Source organism: Prionailurus bengalensis, chromosome C2 (assembly GCF_016509475.1).
Source record: "Prionailurus bengalensis isolate Pbe53 chromosome C2, Fcat_Pben_1.1_paternal_pri, whole genome shotgun sequence".
NCBI lineage: Eukaryota > Metazoa > Chordata > Mammalia > Carnivora > Felidae > Prionailurus > Prionailurus bengalensis.
The window spans coordinates 61,246,478-61,274,314 of record NC_057350.1 but is presented as its reverse complement, the minus strand read 5'-3'; the positions used below and the strand labels follow the sequence as shown (position 1 = coordinate 61,274,314).

Sequence of the window (27,837 nt, the reverse complement as noted above, 5' to 3'; positions counted from 1 at the left end):
GGATGGAACTAGAGGGTATTATGCTAAGCGAAATTAGTCAGTCAGAGAAAGACAAATATCATATGACTTCACTCATAAGAGGACTTTAAGACACAGAACAGATGAACATAAGGGAAGGGAAGCAAAAATAATATAAAAACAGGGAGGGGGACAAAACATAAGAGACTCCTAAATGTGGAGAACAAACAGAGGGTTACTGGAGGGGTTGTGGGAGGGGGAATGGGCTAAATGGGTAAGGGGCATTAAGGAATCTACTCCTGAAATCATTGTTGCACTATATGCTAATTTGGATGCAAATTAAAAAAACAAAATTAAAAAAAAAGCTATATGATATTGGCATAAAACAGCCACATATAACAATGAAACAGAGAGCCCATAAATAAACCCACATATATAAGGCCAATTAATTACTATAAAGGAGGCAAGAATATACAATGGGAAAGGACCGTCCGTTCAGTAAATGTTGTTGGAAAACTGGACAGCTGTATGCAAATGAATGAAACTAGACCATTATCTTACATTATATACAAAAGTTAACCCAAAATGGAATAGACTTGAATCTAAGACCTGAAACCATCAAACTTCTGGAAGAAAATGTTGGCAGTAAGCTCCTTTCACATTGGTCCTAGTGATGCTTTTTGGATCTTACTCTGAAGGCAGAGGAAAACAAATGGGACTATATCAAACTAAAAAGCTTCTGCACAGTGAAAGAAACCATCAACAAATAAAATGCAGCCTACTGAATGGGAGAAGATGTTTACAAATCATATATCCAATAAGGGATTACTATCAAAATGTATAAAGAACTCGTACATTTCAATAACAAGAAAACAAACAATATAAATTTAAATGGGCAGAGGGCCTGAATAAATATTTTGTAAAGAAGATATACAGATGGATAACAGGTGCATGAAATGTTACTCAACATCACTAATCATCAGGGAGATACAAATCAAAACCACAATAAGATATTACCTTACATCTGTTACAATGACTATAATAAAAAAGACAAGAAGTAACAAGTGTTGGCTAGGATATGGAGTAAAAGCAACCTTCGTGTAATGTTGGTGGCAATGTACATTGGTATAGCCACCGTGGAAAACTGAATGGAGGTTCCTCAAAAAATTAAAAATAGAACTATCATATGATCCAGCAATTTCACTACTATCTATCCAAAGTATCTATCTGAAGAAAGCAAAAATACTAACACAGAAAGATATATGTACCATTATGTTTATTGCAGCATTGTTTACAAGTAACCTTTCTGTATCTATAGATGTATGGATAAAAAACATGTGGTATGTAAACACAATGGAATACTACTCAGCCATAAAAAAACAATAAAATCTTACCATTTGCAATAACAAGGAAGGATCTTGAGGGTATTATGCTAAGTGAAATAAGTCAGTAAGAGAGACAAGTATCACGTGATTCCCCTTATTTGTACAATCTAAAAGACAAAACAAACAAAACAAAACTCAGCCTCATAAATATAGAGAAAAGGTTGGTGTTTGCCAGAGGGGAGGGGTTGAGGATATAAAATGGGTGAAAGGGATCAAGAAGTACCAACTTCTAGTTGTAAATTAAATGGCATGAGGATATAAAGTAAAGCATAGAGAATATAGTCAATAACATATTAATTTTGCATGGTGACAGATGATAACTAGACTTATTGTGGTGGACATTTACCAATCAAATCAAACATCAAATCACCATGTTGTGCACCTGAAACTAGTATAATAATGTATGTCAATTATACCTCAAGAACAATAAATAAATAGGTCTCTAAAACCAGAGAAAATAATTTTATTTCCATGGCAGGGAATCTGATTCCTTTCATTTTATCTCCTGACATAAAGAAAGAAAAGTACCTAAGAAATCATTAAAAAGTTGATATAAAAATAAATCCTCCTTTGAATATGTGAGCTATGTAACTTTATTCTCCAAGTGCTTGCTAAGGTCCCAGTTACCCAAGACAGAGCCAGATGCAGGAAAATAATTCATACCAAGACCTATTGTAATGCTAGTAAAAAGGCAGTTGAAGCTTTTTGAAACCATGTTGCTGCAGGTTGAAAAAACATTAACCTATGTGCTTTTGAGTTGAAGGAAGAATTTTGTTTGTGGGCATTGGCATGACTGCTCTATGTAAAATGTGGAGGTTGCACACATCTCTAATACAGAAAAGAAAATGCGCAAGCCAGCCATATTCTAACCTTGAATATGTGGTTGCTTTTAATGACACAGTGCATCAAGGTCAAGAGAAGGTGCCCTCAGCAGATGGAAGACTTTCAAAGTGAAAAAGCTTCATTTACATTTAAAATATATTGCATTTCACATGATTTCTGAAGAACACTTGGTTGTTGCAGTTGTAACCATGGCTCATTTCTGTAATCATGTGTCAAGTAACTGACTTACCTCATGTTTGTTTCTCTGGCAGGTGTTTTCTGTGGAAGGGCAGTGAAAAAGGTGGAGGAAGGTATTCTTTAATATCTTGTTATAAACCCACTAGGTGTCACTGCTTTTGGTGGGACTCTGGAAAGGAAACTGTCAGAAGACACATCTGTGTCTTGGCAAAAAAACAAATATCATAGCACCTTAACTTTTAACCTCTGCTATACATGAAGACCTATGTAGGAGACTTTCTCATGATTATTTGTGCCTGTAGTTCCTTTATTTTGAATTTTTTAAGATGGAGTTTTGCAGTATTTATATTTGAATCCTATTTTGTTCGTAAATAGTTTACTGAAGCTATTCTAAAATATGTATCCGCCTTAACTTTTTAAATACCCAATGGAATTATTAAAGGCATTTAAGTGCTTTGGTAACATAGAATGCATTCAGAAGGTTTGATCTCACATCGTTTATCAGGTACTTTAGGGATGAGATGCCACATACTTTCATGCCAGTGGTATGGAAACAATTTTCTTCTTTCTTTTTTCTTATCCTGCCTCTCATGTGTGTTCTTTCTCTCTTCTTGTTCTTCCTTTCTCTCCCAGTTTCATGAAAATTCATTTATCTGTGACATTTAAAGACTCTGTCTGAGAGGTGTCTGGAGCTGTGGCTGGCTGTGTACATCAATAGTTTCTTGGAATGTGGCACTCTGTCAATATTTGGGGGCCTCAGTAACCGCACTTAAATGCAGTGCCTGCCAGCGATCACTCTCTTGGTATCTCAGTAACAAGTCCGAATGAAGGGATATTAGCATGTCAAATTCTTTTACAACTGGCAAGACTTTGTTGACAGTATATGGGCATCTTGCATTTGCCTCTTGCACCTTTCTGTTTGTGTATATGATGTCACTTTTCCCTCTGGGTAAAAAAAATAGGAATCTCTGAAACATGCTATTATGAAACCAAAATAAATGGCATCATTGTACAATCTTGATTTGGTAGGTTTTATAGTATATAGCTATATGCATAGGAAACACAGTCTTTATTATATTCGAAGTATTTCTTTTTTGCTTTGGTTGTATGTGGACCAAAATTATTGTTGCTATTTTATGGCAGAAATATATATGTTAAGACTTTCTAGGTGAAGTCTCCATAGTTTATGTATGAGTCTAGTGTGATAGAGATTTAGCTACATAAAAAGAAATATTAGTAGGTTGGAGAAACAAGATAATTCTTGTAAACAAAAACTGTTAACATTTTCAAACATTTCTTAGTGATCCTTTCTACTTCTCAGTGAAATGGGCCATTTATAAATTAAATCATTAAAGCATTATTTGGTCAACTTTCCCTTGAACTACCCTAGATAATAGCATATTGGCCTTTCGAGGTTTGTAAGAGAGACCAATATTAGGGCAACATTTTAGTTACAGAAATACTGTGCGCTCTCAACCTATGTATAATCTTGATGATATCCTCTAATGAGAATCTGTCAGGAATCAGAACTTTAAAGAAAGGAACATGGAAGATGAGAGTTTACCAGCAAACCAGTCTTATCTTGGAGATCTACATCCAACCCAAGGATGGGTATGGAAGGATTTGCCAAGCTTTAGGTCCTGCTCAGATTAAATAATTCAGGTTTCCTATATCCAAGAGACTATCCTGGAACTATTAATGCCCCTGGATGGAATTATTAGCTACTGCTTCCTTGGACTCATTGGACCAGCAATAACTCCTAAGTTGAATGAATTCACCCAAGCTTCATTTCATTCACAGATCTTTCCCAGTATGGATTTTCAATCCAGGTCCCTAACATATGAATACTCACTTACCATGGGAAGTTTTCTTGTTAGGACTGAGGAAAAAAGTACCTAGTTAACAGTATTAATGTAGTTTCAATACAACTTAACACAAACTCAGGACTTCTAGGACCTCTAGTTATACTTCAGAAAAGGAAACACACATATTTATTTGCCTCATAATTATGACTCATATGTAAGGCTAAAAGTTCACTTGATCAGCTATAAATGCTGCCTCCAGATTTTATTTCATAATATATAAATCATTTTTTAACTCCAATCAGTCATCATCTTTGGTAGGCTGAAGGCCTCTTGGGAGTGTCATATTACACTAGACAGCATAGATGGACAAAGAAACGTCACAAGGACTCCAACCATCAAAGATCATCTGGCAGTGTAAGGGCAGGTCTTGAATTCAAAAAAGAAAAAAATAGGCACAAAGATTGAGAGAAAAGGAAAAAGGAGAGCCTAGGTATACATGGATTTGTAACATGGCCTGGATCAAGAGATTTGGTATTTTTCTTCATAATTCATTTACAAAAAATATATAGTAACATCCACAGATGCTGATGAAGAAATAATGCTCTCCTGTCTCCTGTCTGTACTTAGATCTTTTTGTGGTCCCATAGAGGAAGAGGAAAAATCCAATATATGGCATTAGTCATAAAATTTTTATACTACCAAAACTTTATTTCGAGATATAATAGAGAACATTTTCAGAACCTTCCATGGACGAATTAGAAACGTCTCTATTGCTAACAGCAAAACTCATCTGCTGGGCTTAGAATGTAACCTCCTCTTGCTCTGGATTCAGAATCTTATGAATATACATTATATCTGTTCTTTATTATATACTGTTTGTTTAATGTTAGACACTAATCCTTTCTGGGGCAGAGAAAGAAACCAGAATAAGATGAGAATAAAGAATCGTCCTGCAGAATTTATAGCTAAGGACAGAAGGAATTTTGTTTTCTTTTGGATCACTTCAGACACATTTTGGAACTGTAGTTGAAATTTGATGGGCTGCAATTTAACCATCTCTTTTCATTAATACTAGAATGTTCTCTTGCTTAAACCAGGAAAGACTTGGATTCTTCTCCCTTAGAGATGCTAGCCACTTCTTCAGGTCTTTCTTTGCCAGTGTATATTTTGTCTACTGATCACCGAGTAAAGTGACAGAAATAAGGACTGTGGGACAGAGTGCTGAAGGAGTACCTCTGATCCCACCTAAGCAGGGAAGGTGCATACATTGACTCTTCAGCATTGGCTACCCCTTCCAGAAAAGAAATAGCTGCCTGACTGGATGGCTAATAATCAACAGAACATTTGAATGGGTTGTTTACAAGGCCTATCTTAACATAAAGTGCAATCTTCTATTGCTATGGAGATGCCCTTTGTTGGTGATAGACATCACTCAAAGAGAGATCCACAACCCCCACCCCACATGGCACAAAAAGTAAATGGGTCTATCTGGTTTTGTTAGGTCCCAGTCACAGGGACACCTTTACTCAGAAATCAGTCTCCCTCCATTTTTTAATCAATAAGTTGTCATTCTTATTTTTAGTTCATGAATGTTTGAATGATTTATAATAGTTACTCCCTCCACCCTCCTAAGAAGTCTACTTGCCAACTTTTAACTGAAAAGGACCCAATGTAAGAGGTGTTATTACTACTAAAGAAGTGATTTTTAGGACTCATCTCAAGATCTAGTTTAAAGAAAAGGCAAAAACTGAATTTCTGATGTACGTACACCAGAATGGAGACCGTTGCCTTTGTTCTTTTTGAAAAAAGTGAGCTTTTGAAATAACTATATGCTTCTCTATAATCAAAGCCCTCTTTTCCCCAATAATTACAAAGGATATACTTTTCAGTTTCTACTCAAGTAATAGTGACTTAGATGCCACCTGCTTAAATAGCAGCCATGGATCCAGTGACCATTTATGTGCCCAGAAGTAATGACTGTTCAGTTTTGTAGGTGAATCTCTTGGAATTGTGTGCTGGGAATAGACTAGATCAGGGCTTAGATTAGTTGATTAGATTAATTGTAATAGGTATAAGAATGGATTATCCTGTTAGAAAATATACACTATAGCTTTCTATAGAATAAAATTCTATAAAAACAATAGGCTAGTCAAAAATTGAGAATAGGTTGGATTAAAAATAGATAGGACTAAGTATTTTAGAGGAAGATTCTCTAGAAATTTAATATATGAGCTTTCCATTAAAAACATTGTTATATTTGTATTTAATATAATTTTAAAATAAAATCATCATAGAAATTCAAACTCTGACAAGAATGGTGCTCTGTGGCTGATCACCCAGGAAAGCTGCAGTTATGTTCTAGCCTAGCTTGTGGGTGATAATACTTCCACATTTGACTTCATTGTCCCTTCTCTGCCAAAATGAGACTCACTATTTGGGAAACTGTACCTGAAAATAGTCATTTTGATACTTCTATCTGTAAGTTATTGACATGGAAATCTAACCTCCATGCAAGGAAATACCCCAGAAAAACCCCGGTGAACTGATTTGCCAATCCTCTGACAATGCTAGGACATTAGGTAATATGCAATGCATACTGGTATGTTTTCTTTCTTGGCCCAGTGAGAGCTCTGGTGAACTAAGGCAAAGCTAGAGTTATGATATCACTCCACTCAACTAGCAGAGCTTTGAATTTTGCCTCAAATGACAATCCACCAATAAATCATTAAAATTTCTCATTTATTTTATTTGATACCAAGCACTTCAGAATTCTCAGGAAATGTCTATGAAGGGATCAGTCAATATGGAGAAGTGTAGAAATGGTATGCCATTGGGGTCCATCCTGGATTCTGGTTTTTGATTGCCTTGATTATCTAAACACATGGTCTCCAATATGAGCAAACTCGGTGTAGTCTAAATTATTGGTAGCAGCACTTCAATATGCAAAATCAATTTTAATTTAAAATTGTATTTTAAGAAGGAGTAAGAAGGGAAAAGTGATGCAAAACCACATTGATAACAGGACACCAGAAATTTCAAATGGTTGCAAATCACGATTTTAGACGTCGAGGACAGGGAATGCATGCTTTAAAATTATGGTGTTTTTATGCGCAGTGGCCAAATTACAGTAATTTGAGACTTGGGAGAGAGGACAATCATTTGAAATGGACACTCAGTAAAACAGAAAATAAACAGAATGTCATTAAATAATGGGGAGAGGTAGCATTCTTCACAGGAGGGAAAGCAAACCTCCCAAGTGGCAGTCCATTCACACCTCCCTCACTACATGTATATAAAATTTCATAATAGCTCTACTAGCTTGCATATGTTAACAGCTGCTAAACTAATGCCACATACCTGAACATACATATCCACATTGCTTGCTTTCTGTGGGACTGTCTTCTTTCTCCACAAATTAAAGAGTCTGCAAGGGAAGGCATATAACTTTGTTTCTTTTGAATCTTCTCTTAAGTCTTGTATTTTCCATTACCCACCATGGTTTGGCAAATGTCACTGATGGACTGAAAATAAAGAATGACTAGCTCTGTGGGCACAATAGCATCTAGAAGTAGAGCACAGAAAGTTAATCAGGAGTGTGAAAGGTAAAACAAATTTAAAAATAGCTGTAATAGTGAAATTCTTAAGAAGCATGCAGAATATAGACAGACATTGCCACTATTTCCTCTGAGCATAGATCAGACACTTAATCATTCTTCTCTGAATTCACTAAAATTTGAAGGAACATCTTAGTGAGAAAGAGTTATAAAACCCTTCCCCCCCCCCAATTTAAATTTAACATTTTGAGAAAAAAAAAAGTTCTTTAAGGGACAAATGTCTCAAAGACATGGAGACTTTTTTGCTTATCTTAGAAAAAGGAAAGTTGAGTTACTGAGCTAATTCCAGCTTTTAAGCAAGTTAAGGGAAATAAGAAATGAGATTTTCTCTGTTTTCTTCACTGAGGATCCATAGTAATAAAATATGCTTATCCTTATCCTGCAACAAAAAATCTTTAGGTTTGATAATGAGGTAGGGTCTTGATAGTGAAGCTTCTGAATACCGAAGGGGAAGTTGTGATATTGGCTTCTGTGAGGCTCTTTAACTTAAATCGGATAGACCCCCATCTTCTGGACCAGTTTACCTGTGTCAGGGGGAAGAAAAGGAATGATTTCTCTAGGCGGTTCACATTTTTCACACGTTTCTTCTCTCCCTTTTTTTTTTTTTAAAGCCACTGTTATTCAGAGGCAAAAACTGCGGGAAGCTACGGGGATTTCTAAATGTGCTTGGCAAATGGGAAAGCAATAGCAGAGCCACCAATGAATCATGAATCACACTAGATTACTCTGTGTTACATATGCTCACTTATGTAGCCATCACACTCTGTTACAATCATTTCCTATAACAATTGATTTACTACAAACTTTCAACAGTGGTTGAAAAAAAATTTGCTCGTGAACAAAGAAATTAGAGCATATTGTTCAGTGCTCTATAAAAAGGTATAGTAGACTTTTAGTGCAAAAGTTATCACATTTCACTCTCTGCTTGTTGGTGTCAGTATTCAAAGTCAAACCCATTACCATTAAACTTAAACCATCTAGGGTCTCCTGGGTGACTCATTCGGTTGAGTGTACGACCTCAGCTCAGGTCATAATCTCATGGTTCATGGGTTTGAGCCCCCATCGGGCTCTGTGCTGACAGCTCAGAGCCTGGAGCCTGCTTCCAATTCTGTGTCTCCCTCTCTCTCTGCCCCTCCCCTGCTCTCGCTCTGCCTCTCTCTCTCTCCTTCTCAAAAGTAAATAAACATTTTAAAAAATTTAAACTTAAACCATCCCCTTCCTACTGCAGTAAGTGAAATATTTTTGATTCATCTCCAAAAATATAAAGCCAATAAGTGTTGGTGGTATTTGCTATAAATAAGGGGAGAGACCCACAGAATGCAGTTAGGGAGAAGACATCCTCAATTAGAAAAGAAAAAAATCTGCCAAACTCCTCCCATTTGCCAAGCACTCATCTAGGAACTGGAGGTTCAGAGGCAAATAAGTTTCCATCAGTAAAGAGTGCTCGCAGACTACTGAAAACAAACAGACACATACACGGGTAACTCTAGTTAAATAGATATGTATTGGAGTAAAGGTATAAGCAAGGTACTCTATAGATTTTCCTGGGACAATTCTGGTTTGTGCCTATGGTGGTTTAATTATTCATAGGGTCCTTATATGCCCTGGTTTAGACAGTAAGTTATACGTTTACCCTATAAATAGCTATAGCCGTCAAATCTGCCTGAGGTTGTCTAGCGAGAGTTTCCACAGATTAGGACAGACAATCAAAGAGATTAAGAATGCTTTGCCACACATGTTGTCTACATTCAAATAGAAATAGAAATGAAAAACTTAGTACACTGACTTTCATTTCTCCCAGCATTGTCAGAGGAAGAAACTGGGAATTTAACTCGTGTGACGTGAGGAGAGAGGGAGAAGGCAGGATAATCTAAACCCATTTATTGGTATATGATATGCACAAAGGGTGTCTTTAAATGAGCCATTAAACTATTGGATCCCCTGAAGCTCTCCCAACTGAAAGGTGGTGTGAGAAAAGACTAGAAGCTATGAAGGGAATTTTAGAAAGATGGCTTAAGGTTCAACATAAGAAACCTTATTTGGTGCCAAATTTTGTACAAATAGAAGGAGTCTAAAGCAGGATTGGGTTGCCTATGAGGCTGAGAGCTCTATGCCCCTGATGGTGTGCAGCAAAGGCTGAATGACCGTCATGAGCAAACTCAGGCATTAGGTCAAAACTCAGGCCACTGATTAGAGTTCTATACACATCGCTGATCCTATGATTTTATATTATGCATTGGGTTTTTTCGAGTAGCTTTTAATTAAGAATCCTGCGCTTGGGGAAACCCCTAGAAGGAAAAAAAAAGTAGAAATATCATGAAAAACAAAAGAAACGAAACAGTTTGTGAGCTAAATGCTCGTGACCCACTCTGAACACACACTAAAAAGAGATGAGGGAATGTCAATACAGATCTCACTGAGCTTATTTTTTGCCACTCTTACAAGGAAAGCAGCTATTTGACACATAATATTCAGAAGACATGCCTCCCTCAGAGGTCTCTACCTCTTGGACATATACTCATTTAAAGACGGAGCTGCTGCAAAGTCTTGCTTTCCAGTTTGATTTGCATAGCTCCAAGTTTCGTTCGAATGGGACCTGTAGCAAAGCTATCATTAAAGAGAAACAAAGCAGAAAACTGAACAAAGGATACATTCTGTGCAAAGTTAGAAGTTTAGACTGTTTCAGAGATCCTTGTCATGGTAAGAAAGATGTCCGCCCCTTCCCCCACCTGAAAAGAATAGCAGACAAGTGACAAAAGGAGGCTCCCTGGAGGTAACATGGGAGCAACGAGTAGGGGGACTAAAGGCTGCACACACGAAGAGAGAGAAAGGGGTTGGCATGGACACAGGAGATGCGGCCAAACACCCTGCATTCACAGAAGAGATGCGTGATTAGGTTGGAATCACTTTCGCCTCTTCCCCAGGGTATGCAAGTAGGAATAGGTCAGGCTGAGGCAAAAGGAATGACATCCTGATGAGGCTCAGCTTTCCCAGGGGCCTACAAAGGGCGGCAACACAGCTAGAGCCAGAATATTCTCACTGGCCCCTTTATATGAAATCTTGAATATCTACATTTACAGATTAAAATGTTTTCCAGTACACCAGAGAGAGAAAAGTCTTCTGAAGGTAGTGGAAATGACTTTAGTTCTCTAGTGGTTAAGAGTCTAAGGGCTTGAAGTGAGGAAAGTTGGTTTCAATCCTCTGCTACTTAACAGATAGATTTATGGGAAAGTATTTAAATTACTCTAAGTTTTCATTTCCACATGTTAAAAAAAATTGATAATGCATACACCACTGAGCTCTTCTAAAGATTATATTACACATGTGAATTGTGTAACACATGTAGTATCTGGCAAATAATTATTAACAAAATTTTTCTTCAGTGAGGACTGTTACCCATTTTCGTAACGTTTTCTGGTCACTTACACCAAACCCTGCCTCATCTTACGTCATTACTTTCTGTCTGGTCCTTGACATTCCACACTCTGTTTCAGCTTTGACCTGCTTCCCCAAATACTGTGTTATCTCCCTGCTTCAAAACTTCATGCTTCTGTTCTTTAAAAGGTATACTTACAATGGTTTGTAAATTCAGTACCAACAATGTGCAAATATTTCAAATCATAAAAAGAATACATGACTTCTAGGAAATACTGTTCTTGTTCTTGAACTCTGAAGGCACTCTTCATCTTTTATAACATTGACCCTGAGCCCATTCATGTCAAGTGAACAAGATATTATTTTATACTGTCTTCCTGGGAGGTTAAAATGACTCACCAAAAGTCACTCAGTGATCTCAGATGAGGAATCCAATGAATCAATCTAGAAATCTTGATCTAAAATCTGCCAGGGTCTCCATTTACTGAGAAAAAGTCAGCCTAGAGAGGATGACCCCCAGGAAATTTTATATTCTGTTATTAGTTTTTACCACATGCTTAAAATGTTTTCTGGATTTGGACTTGCCCTCTGATTACCCACAGGATACAGGGAGAAAGCTGTGTCAGTTCCCTTCTCAACAGCTAAAGCAGTCCTTGTCACCAAAACTATCATATGTTAGATCACATGTCAGTGTCTGTGACATAGTCAGGCCTTGGCTTCCCAGGATCTACTCATTACAAGTGAGTTTATGTGCCTTGAAGCATATGGCCTTGATATATGATCCCAGAGCAAAAGAGCAAGGTATTTCAAGCTGGCCACAATTTTATTGACTCTCACAGGCTTTCTTTGTAGTCATTCCAATAAACTAGACAAGAAATTTCTGATGCTCCAAGCTATCCAGTCTGCAGGACTCCATTTCATGATTCAGAGTCCAACTAAACAACTCAAGAGTGCTTTTGTGTGACACTGTGACCACAGGAATAAATAATTGCTTAGTAATTCTCTTTGAGGCAGAAAATTCTAAACATGGAGGAACCATTTCCCCTTAATGGGAGCCAGAAATCCTGTAAGTGCTTGAAATGGCATTCACAAGTCTGAATGGTAAACAGATAAAAACAGGAGCGCACCAGTTGCACAAATGACTTGCTTGTCACAAACTTGTCATTGCAGTAATCTAACATTTCTTTCACAGAGCCCGATGGAAAGGATGGAACAAACAGGCCCTGCTGACGTTTTGGCTCTGCTAAGCCTTCCTCGGAGCTAAAGCATCTGCAGCATCTTCCTGTTCTAGACCCTTTATCTGCTGAAGTTAGCTGATACTGTGCATGTCAAAGAAATGTTTGACTATTGCATTAACAAGTTGATGACAAGCAAGTTATTCCTGCAACTGAAATACTGCTGCTTTTAGCAGGCTGCCATCTTGACCTTCATCTTATTCTACAGAAGAACCCTAACAGAGCGGAGCACTAGGGAGATACCAGTGTTGTTGCCCCAGGCTGTACAGATAAACAAGGACCACCTGTTCAGAACTTAGGTGCAGCAGTATAGGGGACACACCAGGCAGTTCCGTCAGGGTTATGGGTAGGATTTCCTGGGAAACTGTAAATGTTGCAAATACGTTGTCCCAAGGAGTCTCTTGCTGGGATAAAGGGAGATGCACAGAGATTTCATTTCCTACTGCACCTCTTCCGTTCCCCACATACATGGGCACACGCAGACCTGTATATACTTCATAAAATATTAATAGCTGGGAAAGTTAATGAAAAGTGTATGCCAGCTTCAAACATAGTTTTTGCCAGTTCTTGGAGTTCCCCTATTAGTGGCCTCTCCTAACCTCCTCCCCATTCAGAATAGCATCTGGAACTATCTAAACCTAGTCAGAGCCATGCTCTTATCCCTGAAAAGTGAGGAATGTCCGTTGGCCTCCTTGCAGACACTTTCATTAGCCCTCTCTAACACACTCCCCGTTGATCTCCAACCTCAGCTGCCAGCAGGGAGTGCTCACACACTGTGCAACTTCCAACTCCTGCCTTACTGTTTGTGTAGCCCTCCTCCCGTGGGGGACCCACCCTTGAGCTTCCTTGAGTGTGCAGTGTGGTGGGTCTTAGGCTTATCAGCACACAGAGCTGAGCGGTCGCCTGTAACTGGAGACTTGCCTGTTGCATTCTGCCTCTGCTGGTGCCTTGGGCATACCAGCCCTTGAACAATGGAGCATTGGCCCTAAGACTTTAGCCTTTTCATAAAGCTGAGCTTCTCTTATTCATCAAGGTGTCAGGTGCCCTGGATTCCGTTTAGACCCTTGGTTAAAGGTGCAATGATACTGTCTTGTCTGGTTTAACTATCGATGAGAAAAACTCGCATTCTCAGACTTATTTTCTGGCTGTTGCCTCAGGTGCTTTCATTTTTAACCATCTTGTGTAAAAATGGTTATCGTCGTTCAGCCACGGGAGCCCATATTTCTTGCCAAAGTAGTGATGGGGCTTACCTTTCTTTTAGATTTGGCAAATTGACCACAGTACTGTCTCCCAGATGAAATGTTCTACTCCCATCCCAAATATCTCATGCTGCAATCGATACCTCAGCTTTGTTACCTCAGAAGACAGGTGGGAAGGGTGTGAGGCAGGGTCCTACGTTTTACACAGGGAAGGATCTGTCCCCAGAAAAGGAGGAGGAAGTAGTTTGAGGTTGGGGCACTTACATTTTCTGAAAAAGAACACCTGTAAACAAACTATTTGAATTTTAAATGGAATTTTAGTGACTTTTTCTTTGTTTTTTAAAGTTCCTTAATAGGATTTCTGTAATGATTTTGTGTTTTCTTTTTTAATAGAACTTAAATGGCAAAGAAATAGTATGCTGCTTTTGATTCAGGAAAAAAATAAAAATCTTTTTTTATGGGAATTCTCTTTTTAAATACACATTAGGGAATAGATAATGGTACCAACAATAAAAAACGTACCCTCTTCCTATTCAGAGTGATAGCTGATAGTGTATGTGTATGTGTTTTTAATATATATTTACTTACTTATTTGATTATTTGTCTATTTATTTTAAGAAAGAAAGCAAGAAATAAAAGAAAAATTCTTTTGCTGGAGTAATCTCATTAAATTCATAGGATTTTAGGGCTGGAAAGGAACTTGATGATAGTGACTTTGTGTCATACTCATGCTTGAGAGGTGGATACTGAGACCAAAAGATGTTTAATAACATGAATGAAGATACCCAAAAAGATTGTGGCAGATCAAGGCCTAAAACTTTCTTCTAAACAAACACTCTCATTTGAATAACTTACATTGATGTACTTAAGTCTAATAGGGCATTCATTTTTGGAATAACTGGGGTCGCATACTGGCAAAGCCAGTTTAGGGACGTACGTTTGAATAGTTTGGAGATATTTCTTCCTAAGCTGTATTTAATCTGAGTCATGGAAGGAACCATTGCAATTTCAATGAATTTTTTTCTCTTACAAGGTTTCAAGGAAACACTTTCTCCATTCCCATTTTGGCACCTGAAAACATATTTTTAAACGGGTCTGTTCCTTTAATAAATATTCGTTTAAGTAGATCATATTCTAACATTCTTAGAGACAAAAAATCTTTTATCAGATTAAAAGAAATCTGTTTTTTATTCCCATTTTTAGCCATGTTTGAGTTGGTCCTTGTCAGTTTCCCCAACAAAATACTGATTAAGACATCAATGTTTTTGTTTGTTTTGGTTCTTTTAATTTAGCACAAGGGGAAAATTAAAAAAAATGCATTTACCTTTTTGCAGCTATGATAATTATATACTCTATTTTTCATTTATGCAAAACTTTATTTTTGAGGGTTTTCTTTTTGTTTCATTTCTCTGTTTTTGCATTTTCCAAACATCTGTACCGTGGCTGGTGGCGAGTGTAGCAGTGACTGGCACTTTTCCTCCACGCTTTGAGAGAAAGAGAATTGGCTGGAATAAAACCTTGCTTTCCATATGGTCGACTTGAAACAGCATTGAAAAGGTATCGTCTCTTTTTCTTTTCTGAAACCAGAGGTGAAACGCACGAGCAAATAGCAATGTTGATGCCAAACCACCTGCTGATTTATATCAGAAAAGTCCTTGGCAAGGCATCCCCCACCTTGTCCCCCACTTGGCGAGGCATCCCCCACTTTGTTGAAAACCTAAATAGATGATCTTTGTGCACTGGTAGTGCCACATCAACAATATATGCTGCCAGTCACTCACTTAAGAAAGCCTAGGTTCTACACATAGTCAAGAAATGAAAGGTTTGCTTTTGGTTTGACAAAATGAGCACTTTGTAAGTATGTTTAAACGGCTGTGAACCGCTTGCTGATTCCTGGAGTATTGGGGTCGGGTCTATTGTCAGGGACAGTGAAAAGAATGTGACACTAGTGCCTTCTTTCACCTTGATTAATTCTAGTTAGGAAAAGCAGTAGTCTTCGCCTTACCAATTATTTTAAAGTAATATATTTCTAGCACATAAAAATATAAAGAATAACGTGAGCATACAAGAATCCTGCACCCAAATTGAACAAACCTTAACTAATTTGGCACACTCATTTTCAAAACTGTTTTTTGTCTTTTATTATTCTAAGTTACATACGATGATGTACATAAATTAAGTGGATAGCTTGATGAGTTTTTATGTGAGTGTGTTTCCATGAGGCAACACCCAATCCAAGATACAAAACATTCACAATACCTAGGAAGAGTCCTTGTGCCCTCCCGTGTGTGATATTCTCCAAAGCCTTAACATGAGGTTGAAAACAAGCAAAACTATTCTGACCTCTATCACTACAAATTAGTTTTACACAAGCCAAAGCCATAGTGTGGCTTATATAAAATGTATTCTACTGTAGATATCACTAGAATGCATTTATTGAATCTCTCGTTGTTGAACGTTATTTCTAGTATTTCCCAATCACAACAAATACTGCAGTTAACATTTTTATACATATTTTTACACAGAGGAAGAATTGCTTAACTGTAAGAAACATGCATTTTCACTTTCACTAGGAATGTAAAATCTCTTTCCAAAATGGTAGTGGTGGCAGTTCATATTCTCATTAACTACCCATGAGAATTTCTCCACATTCTTCACAACATTTGGAATGGCTAGGCTTTTAAATTTTTTGTCAGTTTGTTAGGTATTAAATAATGCCTCATTTAAAAAAATTAATTTATAAACCATCAGGACTCTCTCATGTGTGTTTCCTGTTTGGGTCTTTCCCCATCTTACTATTAGGTTATTTGTTTTGCTACTGTTATTTGGACCGGTTTGGGTTTTGGTTTTGGTTGTTGTCATATTCTGGATTGTTGTTGTAGTATTCTGGATTATCATCCTTTGGGTAATAGAGATTGCAAATATATTTTTCTAATGTGTAATTTCTTTTTTAACCGTATCTGTAGTAGCTTATTTTTTTAAAGTTTCTCATTTTAATGCAGTTAAGTTTGTTGTTATTTTCCTTTATAGTTTGTGCTGGGACGCCTGACTGACTTAGTCAGTTAGAGCATGCAACTCTTGATCTCAGGGTAGTGAGTTCAAGCCCCATGCTGGCCGTGGAGCCTACTTTAAAAACATGTACATGTATGTTATATATATATATATATATATATATATATATATATATGTGTGTGTGTATATATACATGTACACACACATATATGTGTATATATATATGTGTGTGTGTATATGTGTGTGTGTGTGTGTGTGTGTATATATATAGTTTGTGTTTTTATGTCGTTTAAGAAATACCTCCATATGAAAACCTTCCTTGATTTTCTTCTAACAGTTTCAAAGTTTTGCCTTTTACATTTAGATATGTAAACTTGGCATTTATTTTTGGTATTTTAAATGCACCCCATTTTCTTTTTTCCATAGATGACCCAATTATCCCAGCACCATTTAACAAGTTGGGTATCCTTACCCACTAATTTCTAATGCCATCTTTTGCGTACAGTAAAACTATTCTTAGGATCTTTATTTCAACCATTTGTTTCTCTATTCCTGTGTTAACACTATAATGATCATAATTAATTATAATTAATTATCATAGCTTTATAATATTCTTGTTAACTGGTAAGACAAATCTCTACATTGTTCTTTCAAGTTCTCTTGGCTCCTTCTGGGCTTTTATTATTCAATATAAATTTTAGGGTTAGTTGGTCAAGTTTTGCAAAAGCCTTGCTGAACTTTATTTGGAGTGACATTAACTTTAGAGAATAACCTGGGGAAGAATTGACATTGTGATAACATTATGTCTTTCTACCCATTAACAGACTATATTCCTCTACTAAATCAGATCTTTATTCTTGTTCTTTATTCATTTTTTATAAGTTTTACCATAAAGGTCTTGCTAGAACCTATTTTGTTAGATTTCTTCTCATATTACTTGGATCTTTGAGCTCTTATGTAGAGTCTGCTTTCCATTTCATTGTTTATTGGTCATCATTACTATATATTCAGAAACTTTGCTTAACTCTGTTATTAGTTTTAATGACTAAACTGAAAATTCTCTCAGATTTTCTACATAGGTATGTGTATCATCAGTAAATAATGACAGCTTTTCTCTTCAATTCTAATTCATAAGTGTTCAATTTCTTTTTCCTGTCATATTGCAGCACTAAGACTTTTATATAATATTGAATAAAAGCAACGATATTAGGAATATCTGTTATGTGATATTTGCCTAGGATTTTGATAAATTGGAATTTTTGTGTTAAGGAAGTTGCCACCATCTATTTATAGTTTGCAATGCATTTTTAATCAGAAATACTAGTTGAATTTTATCTAATGTATTTTCTGCATCGATATGATAAAATTTCCCATTAATATGTTAATATTTTATATGATATTAATGTATTTCCTGATATTAAACATTTCTTACATTCCTGGAATAAAACTTTACTTGGTCCTGGTATGTTTTTTTAATCCACAGTTGAGTTTAATTTGCTGATATTTTATGTAATATGTTTGCACAGGGAGATTAGTCTTCAATTTTTCTTTCTTCAACTGTTATTGTAAAGTTTTGGTGTTATAGTGGTACTAGCCTCATAAAGTAAGTTGAGCAACATTCATTTTTTTCTTTTTCTTTTTTTTTCTATTTCTGAAATAGCTTTCATATAAATTGGGAGTACCTATTCTGAAAATTTGGTTAAACTTGCCTGTAAAATCATCTGGACCTGGTATTTTCTGTCCATAGTGAGTAGGTAGAGTAGGGTGGACTTCTGATTATCAGTTCAGTTTCTTCCATGGTTATTGGTTTATTCAAGTGTTCTATTTCATCTTAATTAGGAAGTAAGTTTGTTTTTTGGTTTTTTTAAAGAAAAATATACAATTAATCCTTAATCAGGGCACCTGGGTGGCTCAGTTGGTTAAGCATCCAACTTTGGCTCAGGTCATGATCTCACAGTTAGTGGGTTTGAGCCCCATGTCAGGCTCTGTGCTGACATCTCAGAGCCTGGAGCCTGCTTGGGATTCTGTGTCTCCCTCTCTCTCTGCCGCTCCCCTGCTCACTCTCTCTCTCTCTCTCTCTCTCAAAAATAAACATTAAAAGAATTTTTTAATTTAAAAAAACCCAGTTAATCCACACTTTCCAATTTATTTGTATAAAACTGTTCATAATAGTCTTAGATTTTTAATTTTATATTTAATTATGTCCCCTTCTTATGCCTAATATTATTTATCTGAGCCTTTTTTGTTATCATTGTTAGACAATTTTCTGTTTCACTTACTTTTGTTAAAAACTGTCTTTTTATTTTATCTTCTTTATTGTCTCTTATATTCTATATCATTACTTTATGCTTTTATCAATATTATTTTCTTCAGTCTACTTAAAATTAGATCATTTTTCTTTTTCTAGATTCCTGAGTTAAATTATTACTCATTTAATTTCAATGCTTTTTATTATTTTAAAGTTAACTTTAGTCTCTAAACTTTTTTCTAAGTTTTTCATTAGCCACATAGCTTCTTTTGGTATGTAGTTTTGTTCAATTTTAAATATTTAGTAATGTCTGTTTTGATTTATATTTAACTTAGAAGTATATGTCTTTACTTTCTAAATATAAATTTACTCTATTTTTATTACTAATTCTGAATTTAATTGCCTGTAATGAGACGATGTGTTTTATATGGATTTAATTAAAATTTTTTTTTAATTTTTGTGACCTAGGACATGTTATCTATTTATTCAGTGCTCATATTAAAATTTTTATATGTATACCTAACTATATATTTTTCTAATAAAAGATAAAGTCCACTTTTTAGTATTTCTGACTTTCTCCCTAATGTAAAAAAAGGTGCCTAGCGTGTAGCATGTTTTATCTACTTACTAATTATCAATGTTATTATAAGTACTGAATGGAGTTTTAGTTTTACCTATTTGTTTTAAATATATGCAGAAGTGGTTATCATTGATTTTTATAGTTAATGCCTAATTGTATTTTCTCGTATATTTTCATTATTACTGTGTCCACCATTATTCTTGGATGATATGGCTTCCTTTCGGGTGTACTTTTCTTGTTGAATTACATTTTTTAGTAATTCGTTAGGGAGGGCCCTGGGGAGTATACTCTTTTTATATATCTAAAAATGTCTTTATTTTATCTTTTGTCTTAAACAGCAATTTATCTGGGTGTTTCTGTTCAGCATTAGAGGATATTACTCAATTAATCTTACACAATTGTTCTTCAACTATCATTACTTAAGAGAAATCTGATATCAATCTAGTTTTCATCTCTTTGTAGTTAGTCTACCTTTTCCCTTTGGTGACTTAAAAAATTTTTTCTATATCCTTGATGTCTTATAGTTTCTCTGAAATGTGTCTAGATGTGGATTTATTTTGAATTATCAGTCATGAACTCAGGGTATACTTTCTAATCTCAGGACTCTAATGCTAGAAAATTCTCAGTTATTATCTTTTCCTTTATTATTTCTTTGTTATTACCCCCATTTTCTTCTGGGATTTTGTAAGATGTATATTGGTGTTTCCTAGTCAATTTACATATTTCAATTGCTCTTTCATTTTCTGAAAAATATATTTTACTTTCCGTGATTTTTTTTCGAGTGAATTCCTTAATATTACCTTCCAAGTCACTAATGCTCTTCTTGAAATTGCCCAATCTTAAATTATCCTATCTATTGCATTTGTAATGTCAATGAACATATTTTTCATTTTTAAGATTTCTGATTGGTTCTTTATTCACCTATTCTTATCTTACTGCTCTATGTTTTTATTTAATAATTTCTTGTTCTCTTATAAGTATGATTTCTTATCTCTGAGCATCACAAGCATACTCATGTTGAGGTCATTGTCCGACAATTCTATAAAATCAAATTCACCTGTAGTGAATGTTCCAATTATTAATTTTATTCATTGTTTTTCTTATCATTAGATTTCTTGCTATGTTTTAGAATTTTATTTTGTAAGTTGATGTTGGTCATAAGGCTTTTTTTGACTTGCCTCTTGGTCCTCTTTCTTCCTCTTTTTTTTCTTTGTTCATGCATCCCTGGCTAGTGGTTTTTCAGTTGCCTCTTATTGGGATTTCTGGGTTCCTAATCTCAATCCAAATCTTGTACCAGTAGCTTTCAGCTTTATCTCTTTAAGGCTATTTGATCATGAGGCTGTGTCTTTATCCTTCTACTTCTCAGTGCCTAAAGCGATATATAGGTTGTTGCCCAATGTAGCAGTTAGCCAAATTTTTTGCAGCCTCTTGCTGAAGTAGTGAGCCAGGCTCAGGTCCACCATTTTATATGGAGCCTTTTGGCCTCATTTACTCCAAAAAGCCGCTAGACTCCCAGCCATGTCTGTGTGCTTCTGAGTCCACATTTGAGCAGGCTTATAGCTTCAGCCCCATTTGCTTCTTTTAGTTTCTTTGTAAAAACGATCCTTTTTAAAATTCAACTCTGCCTCTTCGATTTTCTCATTTTATACCATATCAATTTTTTTAGTTAACAGTATATCTCAGGTGGTACTCCTTTGATTTCACCTCTCTTTTATTTAGATATATCATTTTAAAACAAATATTATAAATAACAGTTGTTATTATTGAATGTCTAGTTGTGCTAGACGCTAAACTTTATAGATACTATCTTACTCAGTCCTCTCTATAATCAGTTCTTTTTATTCCCACTTTATAAACTAGGAAATTGAGGCAGATAGGCTAAATTCCCCCTTAGGAAAGAGGTTATAATAGTAAATGGCAAAAGTAAGATTTGAACTCAGGTTTTTCCACTACCAAAATTAGTGCTCTTAAAGTACTACCCTCTGGTTAGATTTTGTGTTTAAAACAAAAAACAAAAAAACCTATGCTATAGTGTTTATTTTACTAAATTAAATAAACTAACTGTTGTTTATTGTAAAAATATACCTGCTCCTAAACCTCAGAAATCTTATTTTATATTGTCTGGTTTTTTTTAATGTAACCTTGATCATGTCTCTATCCCTCTCTCTCTCTTTTTCTCTCCCTCTCTCTTTCCTTTCTCTTTTGATATATGATTGTTCTATTTGTTATTAATCTAGCAATTTAGAAGTTATAAAGCATAGTTTATTCTTATAATAACAATTACTATTATTTTTTAAAAATCCAGCCCTATTTTCTTTAATTATCATCATTAATGAAATTGTATGCTGTATGAAATGAGAAACTTAGGATGCTGTTTCTTTATTTCTCCTCCTATTCAGTTTCCCATTTTTTGTTATAACATATTATGTCAGTTACAGATTATTATTAGTTTTATGATAACAGCTGTAGAGGGGATAATTGCAAAAAGTTAAATCATTTATTTGGGTAGTAGAGAGCTTCTAACACAAAGTAGGTACTTAATAAATAGGTGTTGAGTATGAAACGAATGGACCTGTTTTGTGTACAATACATACAGAGAAAGAAAACATATCTGAAATGTCTTTAGAATCTACTTCTACTGCTACCTTAGATTTTATAAACTGTTGGGCCACCATATGACTTAGTAAATACTCTTTCTTTTACTTCTTTTATTAGGCAGACACCTGCTTTGTGAACCAACCCTTTGCAATCAATGAGCCTCTATCAAAGTTAGTTTCACTCACAGCTAATTCCACCTTTGCCCCTTCTTATCCTGCCTTACCCCTACATATAATAAATATATCTGGCAACTCCCATTCTCACTCAGCGACTACTGTTAAGTTTTCATTTGGCAAATAATGTGTGATTCTTGAATATGAAATAGTGACTAAATATCAATAATTAAATCATATTCAATTGTTATTGGTCCATGTTCTTCCACAGTAATTCATGTTGTTTACTCTTTAAATGCAGGCATTTTGCAGTAGTTCTTTTGTTTTACTTTTTAAGGATAGTTCTTAAAATCCCCAGTCATAGTCAAAGGAAATTCTTTATAGAAGTTGCTAGGAAATTGGATTTTCCTCTGAACACCACTAGATAGTACCAAGAAATTTAATGATGATCTGTAACATGCTTAAAAATATATGATGCTTCTATTGTAGCAAAGCAGATTAAATGAAACAATGTAGATTAACAAGAAAAACGCAAACTAGTATAAACTGGATCATTTGCTGATGTGCAAATTTTATGGAAATTTTAATGGCATATCTGATCGATTTATAAGAAGTGCATATTTGTGTTTATAAGAACACTCAAGCCTCCTATGTGGCATGATTTTAATAGTATTTTGTATGTAAGAACAGATTGAAATTAAACTGTCTTCTTAGCTGTTTCTATTCTTTACATTGTAGAAATGATTTTTATTATTCTCTATTTAAAAGTCACTGTAACTGGGAATCAGGAGACTTGGTTTTGGGTCCCAGTTCTGTCATTTAACAGGTTCTCTTCTCTTGGGTAATTTATTGAATGCTTTGAGTCAGTTTTTTTTTATTTATAAAGAGTTGCATCTTTTTTATATTTATAATATACCTTATATTATATTAATATGTTTTATATTATAAATATAAAGAAGGAATCAGAATAGAAGAAATCTAGAATACAGACAGGCAGTATATAGTGATAATATCAGAGATGGAATGGAAGCAAAGATATGAAGATACTGAGATATTTATTTGTTTAAAAAATCTAAAAAGATTATGAAAAGAAAAAAATTATGAAAGAGGACATGCAAATGTCTACTGAACATATGAAAAAGTATTATAACATACTAGCACTTATTGGCATGACTTATAAAAATAATAATTCTCAATGCTAGTAAGAGTGCAGTTAAACTGGCATTCGTATAGTGATGGTGGGGGTATTGTATTGACACTAAATTCTACAAAGTAAAATGGCAATATATCATCAATAACCTTTCTTTAAAAAAATGTATCTTTTTGACTCAATAATTTTACTTCTAGGAATCTATCTATTGGGAGTAGAAACTCAGACCAAGATTTATGTACAAAGATGTTCATCACAGTGTCATTTACAAAAGTGGAAAAGGGGGAAAAATCCTAATAAATCCTAAAAAAAAAATCTAAAAAATATTTAATTGGAGAAATTATTAAACAAATTATGGAACATCCATAGTTATCTTTGCACATAACAAGTATTATTTACATAGTTATTAAAGATATTTTAAAGAACTTTTTTACTAGGAAATGTTCATGAAATAATGTAACTAAAAATGCATAATCCAAAAGAAATTTGTATACCTAACATGATCCTAAATTATAAAAATGAAAATATTTGGTTATAATCAAAGGAAATACATTAAAATGTGAACCACATTTGTATGGTGAAATTAAGTGATTTTTTTCTTCTTTTTCTTAAACTTTCTAAATGTTCTAAAAATATGCTAATAATTATAAAAAATAAAATTTTTAAGCAAACAGCAAATAATTTAAATAATATTAATTTAAAATTTGATAATTCAATTTAAGAAATTAATATATGTTTAATATTTATCACCCTTAATGGAATTAAAATGTTTTGCTTTCCAATGTATTAAGCTTTTGAAATATCTGTGATACAGATTTTTGGAATTAGATCATATTGAATATGATATGGTGTGTATTTTCTGAGCCACATCACATTGTTTCTATTGCTCAGTGCTTCTCAGAGTCTCTCTCTCTCTCTCTCTCTCTCTCTCTCTCTCTCTTTTTTGTGATCCTTGTGCATTTGCCTCAGGTTTTCAGCTTGTGCTCTAACATTCTAGAACCTCATTTTCTTTACTCCATCAATCAGTTCTGACATTAATATGCTCAAAACACATGTACATGTATATAAGATTATCATAAAGGAAGAAATCTAGATCACTCTTTATGTTTTCAATTGTTTTTAACTTCAAAATTTCTCATCCTGTAATAATGTAATAATCTAATAATAACATTTTGAGTAATTGAGACATATGAAAATGAAGTAAAGGACACAGCCAATATGTCAACATAAAGTCACTTTTATTGGTAGAATAAACTACTACTGATAACATTTATCAGGCACCCATCTCAAGAATAGAATCTTGGCTACTCTGTGTAAGAATGAATAAACATAACAACTTACTTGGCTCTGTACAGAGAACTTAGCCAAAAAAGAAACCCACTTAGATGCCAGAAAGAATGAACCAGATAAAGTTTTATTGGCTCAAAATACTCAAGTAACTTAGTCCACTCCTTTTCTAACAAAACTGTGTAAGTGAAAATGTAATCTTTAAAAATCTAAATTCCTTACACTAGCCAATGGCAAAGTGCTGGAGTAACTAAACATTTCCAGACGGCACCCTCTTTCCCTTCTGCCAGGAGAATGAACCACTCTCCCTCCAGCTCAGGCCTCCACTGACTGACTACAAGTTAACCCAGAACTACTTGTACACAAGCTCATCTCTTTTTCAGAACTGTAATCCAGTGAAGGTAGAGGTTATGTCCTATTTATCTTTGTTACCTCAGGATCTGGCAAAGTGCATGATTGTTGAATGAACTAATGAAAGATTAGCTGCTTTAGATGACTTCAATATCTATAAAGATAAATGAAGGAAAAGTTAACTTGGTTTCAAATGTTCACACCCTATGTATTATTTTCCTAACATTTAGGCAAGTTCCATTACAATGATGCTATCACCAAATCATGAACATCTTTGGAAGTAAATATCTTTCAAGAACATATTTTTCTGCAAGGCACAAGGCTAAGAATTAAAGTAGTGTAGGTCTTAAGAGCGCCTGCAATGACTAGTGTGAAATCCACAATAAGTTACTAAATCTCTGAATCTTGATTTTTTCAAGTGAAAGATGGGAATAGTAGTATTGCTTATCTCATAGTCCTTGCTGTGGAGACTGGATGAGATCTTGCATATCAGACAGCATCATGCCTGGCTAAGCCCTTTTGGGCCTGTTATTACCAGAATTAATTCCTCCCAGGACAGCTGGTTGTACTTGCACTTGTATCTTGACAACTGGGACAGAGGGTTGGTATACCATCAGGGCTCACACTGGCTCTAGAATCAGAGAACTTAAGTGCATAAGCCAGTGTTTCTCAGGCCATTTAGTAGCATAAGAATTACTTGGGAAGCTCATTTAAAATGTAGATCTTTGAGTTCCACCTCAAGACACACTAATTTACTTGATTTGCTCTGGGGTGTGAGTCTGATATATGTCTTTTTGTATGCTCCTCAGATGATTCTGGTGTAGCAGGTCCCAGACCAAGCTCTAGGTAACCCCGACATCATGACTCTCTCCCACCCTCAACTGCATATTGCCTGCAGCCCCCTGGCATCATTCCCCAGGACTCACCCTACTGAATACTTAAGTGGGGCTTTACTGCCCCCACTCTTTCGTCCTGCCCCATTGAAAGCAGAAGGGAAGAATAGGGAAGACAGAGTTAATCAGGAAAACTTGAGTAGCTGCAGTAAATTATTTGTTACTTGGTATTAGTTGGAGTGGTGGTCTTTTGTATTAGTCCAAAAGTGAGCTTACTTGACAGGTAAGCTTGAACTTCAGAACAGTAGTTTTGCTCCTATAACCGTGGAATGATTGGCTATACTGAAGTTTATCTCCTGTTTCTTCGTGGACCTGCTATCTATAGAACTTAGATGAATAAGCACAATTGAAGTGCAAAGTGTTAAATGCATGCTTTGATTTAGTCAATGCATTTGCACATTGAAGTAATTAGGATGTATTTAAAAGCATTCTGCTTGCAATACTTTGTTCTCCGTTTCCTACAAATCAAATTAGTGAGGGTAGATTTGATTTTGACATCATTTTGAAAATATTTTCTTTTTCTTTTTTAAATTTTCTGAGTATTACATTTTTATAAAGTTCAAAACACAACCAACTGTGACTAAATTCATAAAAACAAAACAAAAAGTCCAAAGTGCAAGAAAATGAAAAACAGCACAGAGTAATATGCAATAGAACAACATAAATCAGACCTCACAAATATAGTTGTAATGGCACACCTTATCCATGTCTGATCAATTAATAACAAGCACATATTCAGATAGCAAATAGCTCATTTTTTCCCTTTGATTTAGAGCCCCAAATTTAATTATTCATCTCAGTCCAAATAAATATGAAAAGGTAGCCAGACCTACTTAGAAAAATCTTAACCATCTCCTGTTTTCGTTGTACTGTATGTAATGCAATGAATGAATGGGAAGAAAGAATGTAAAGGGTGTTTCCCCTTTTGCGAACAAAGCATTCAAGCAAGATTATTTATTTTTTAAATAAAGTTAGATTTGGTAGAACCAAGAAATGTTTATGGAACGATGTTTCACCAAGGCAAACCTGAGTTTAACTCTGCACACTGTATTATCTTTGACAAATTATTTCACCTCCCTGGTCCTCAGTTTTCACATCTTTAAAGTGAGAGTAAGAATATCTACGTTACAGAATCATTTTCTTAACATGCAGTAATGTATTGGAAGTGCCTGGAATTTAATATGTACTCAACAAATGGCAGTTATTATTATTAATTCAGGAAAGAAAGTTTGGAGGGATAAGAACCCTAAATCCTCTGAAGAAAAAAGACTAAACAAAAATACTCTGTGTTCTCACTTTCTCAGAGGCTATTTATAGGAGTCTCAGATTTTATCCAAGAATTTTATCTATAGAAGGGATTGTTTCACCTTTATAATTTTCTTGCCACCCAAATTATTGTCCTTAATGTAAATCAGTGACCTCAAAATACATGTTGAGAAATACCATTGATACTATTGAAGTGCATATTTGAATGACTATAATTTTCTAATACAAAATTATTATCATATTCTTTTGTTGAAGATAAACAGTACTTTGGACTGGGTGCAGATTAGATAAATTTAATTCCTCTTATTTTTTCTATACTAATTTTATAGTTTTAGAGGTATATGTATTTACTCATAGAAGTGAAGGGGAGAGACAGAGAGAATGGACAAAAATAGTAGATTCATTTGTGCTTCTTAGGAAGCAGAGAAGCTATATCATTAGTGACTACCTCCGTGTTTCATATATAGAAAGTGCTCATTAAATGATTGTTGAATCAGGGTGCCTGGATGGCTCAATCCGTTGAACATCTGACTTTGGCTCAGGTCATGATCTCGCGGTCTGGTCCGTGAGTTCAAGCTTCACATCGCGCTGTGTGCTAACAGCTCAGACCCTGGAGCCTGCTTCGGATTCTGTGTCCCCCCTCTCTCTCTGCTCCTCCTCTGCTCGTTCTCTGTAAGTGAATAAATATTAAAAAAAATATTTTAATGATTTTTGAATTAATACATGGGAAAAAACAAAATGCTAAGAA

The 27,837-nt window shown here is 35.0% G+C and overlaps 1 protein-coding gene across 5 annotated transcripts in view; it reads left to right on the top strand.

Annotated features, from left to right (window-relative positions):
• Window positions 1-27,837, top strand: part of ZBTB20 (zinc finger and BTB domain containing 20) — a 785,615-nt gene that overhangs the window by 517,957 nt on the left and 239,821 nt on the right. For all 5 annotated transcript variants that reach the window (XM_043595979.1, XM_043595980.1, XM_043595985.1 and 2 more), the window contains one exon: window positions 15,051-15,148. The gene's annotated coding sequence lies outside the window, so the exon portion shown is untranslated. The remainder of the gene's footprint in view (window positions 1-15,050; window positions 15,149-27,837) is intronic.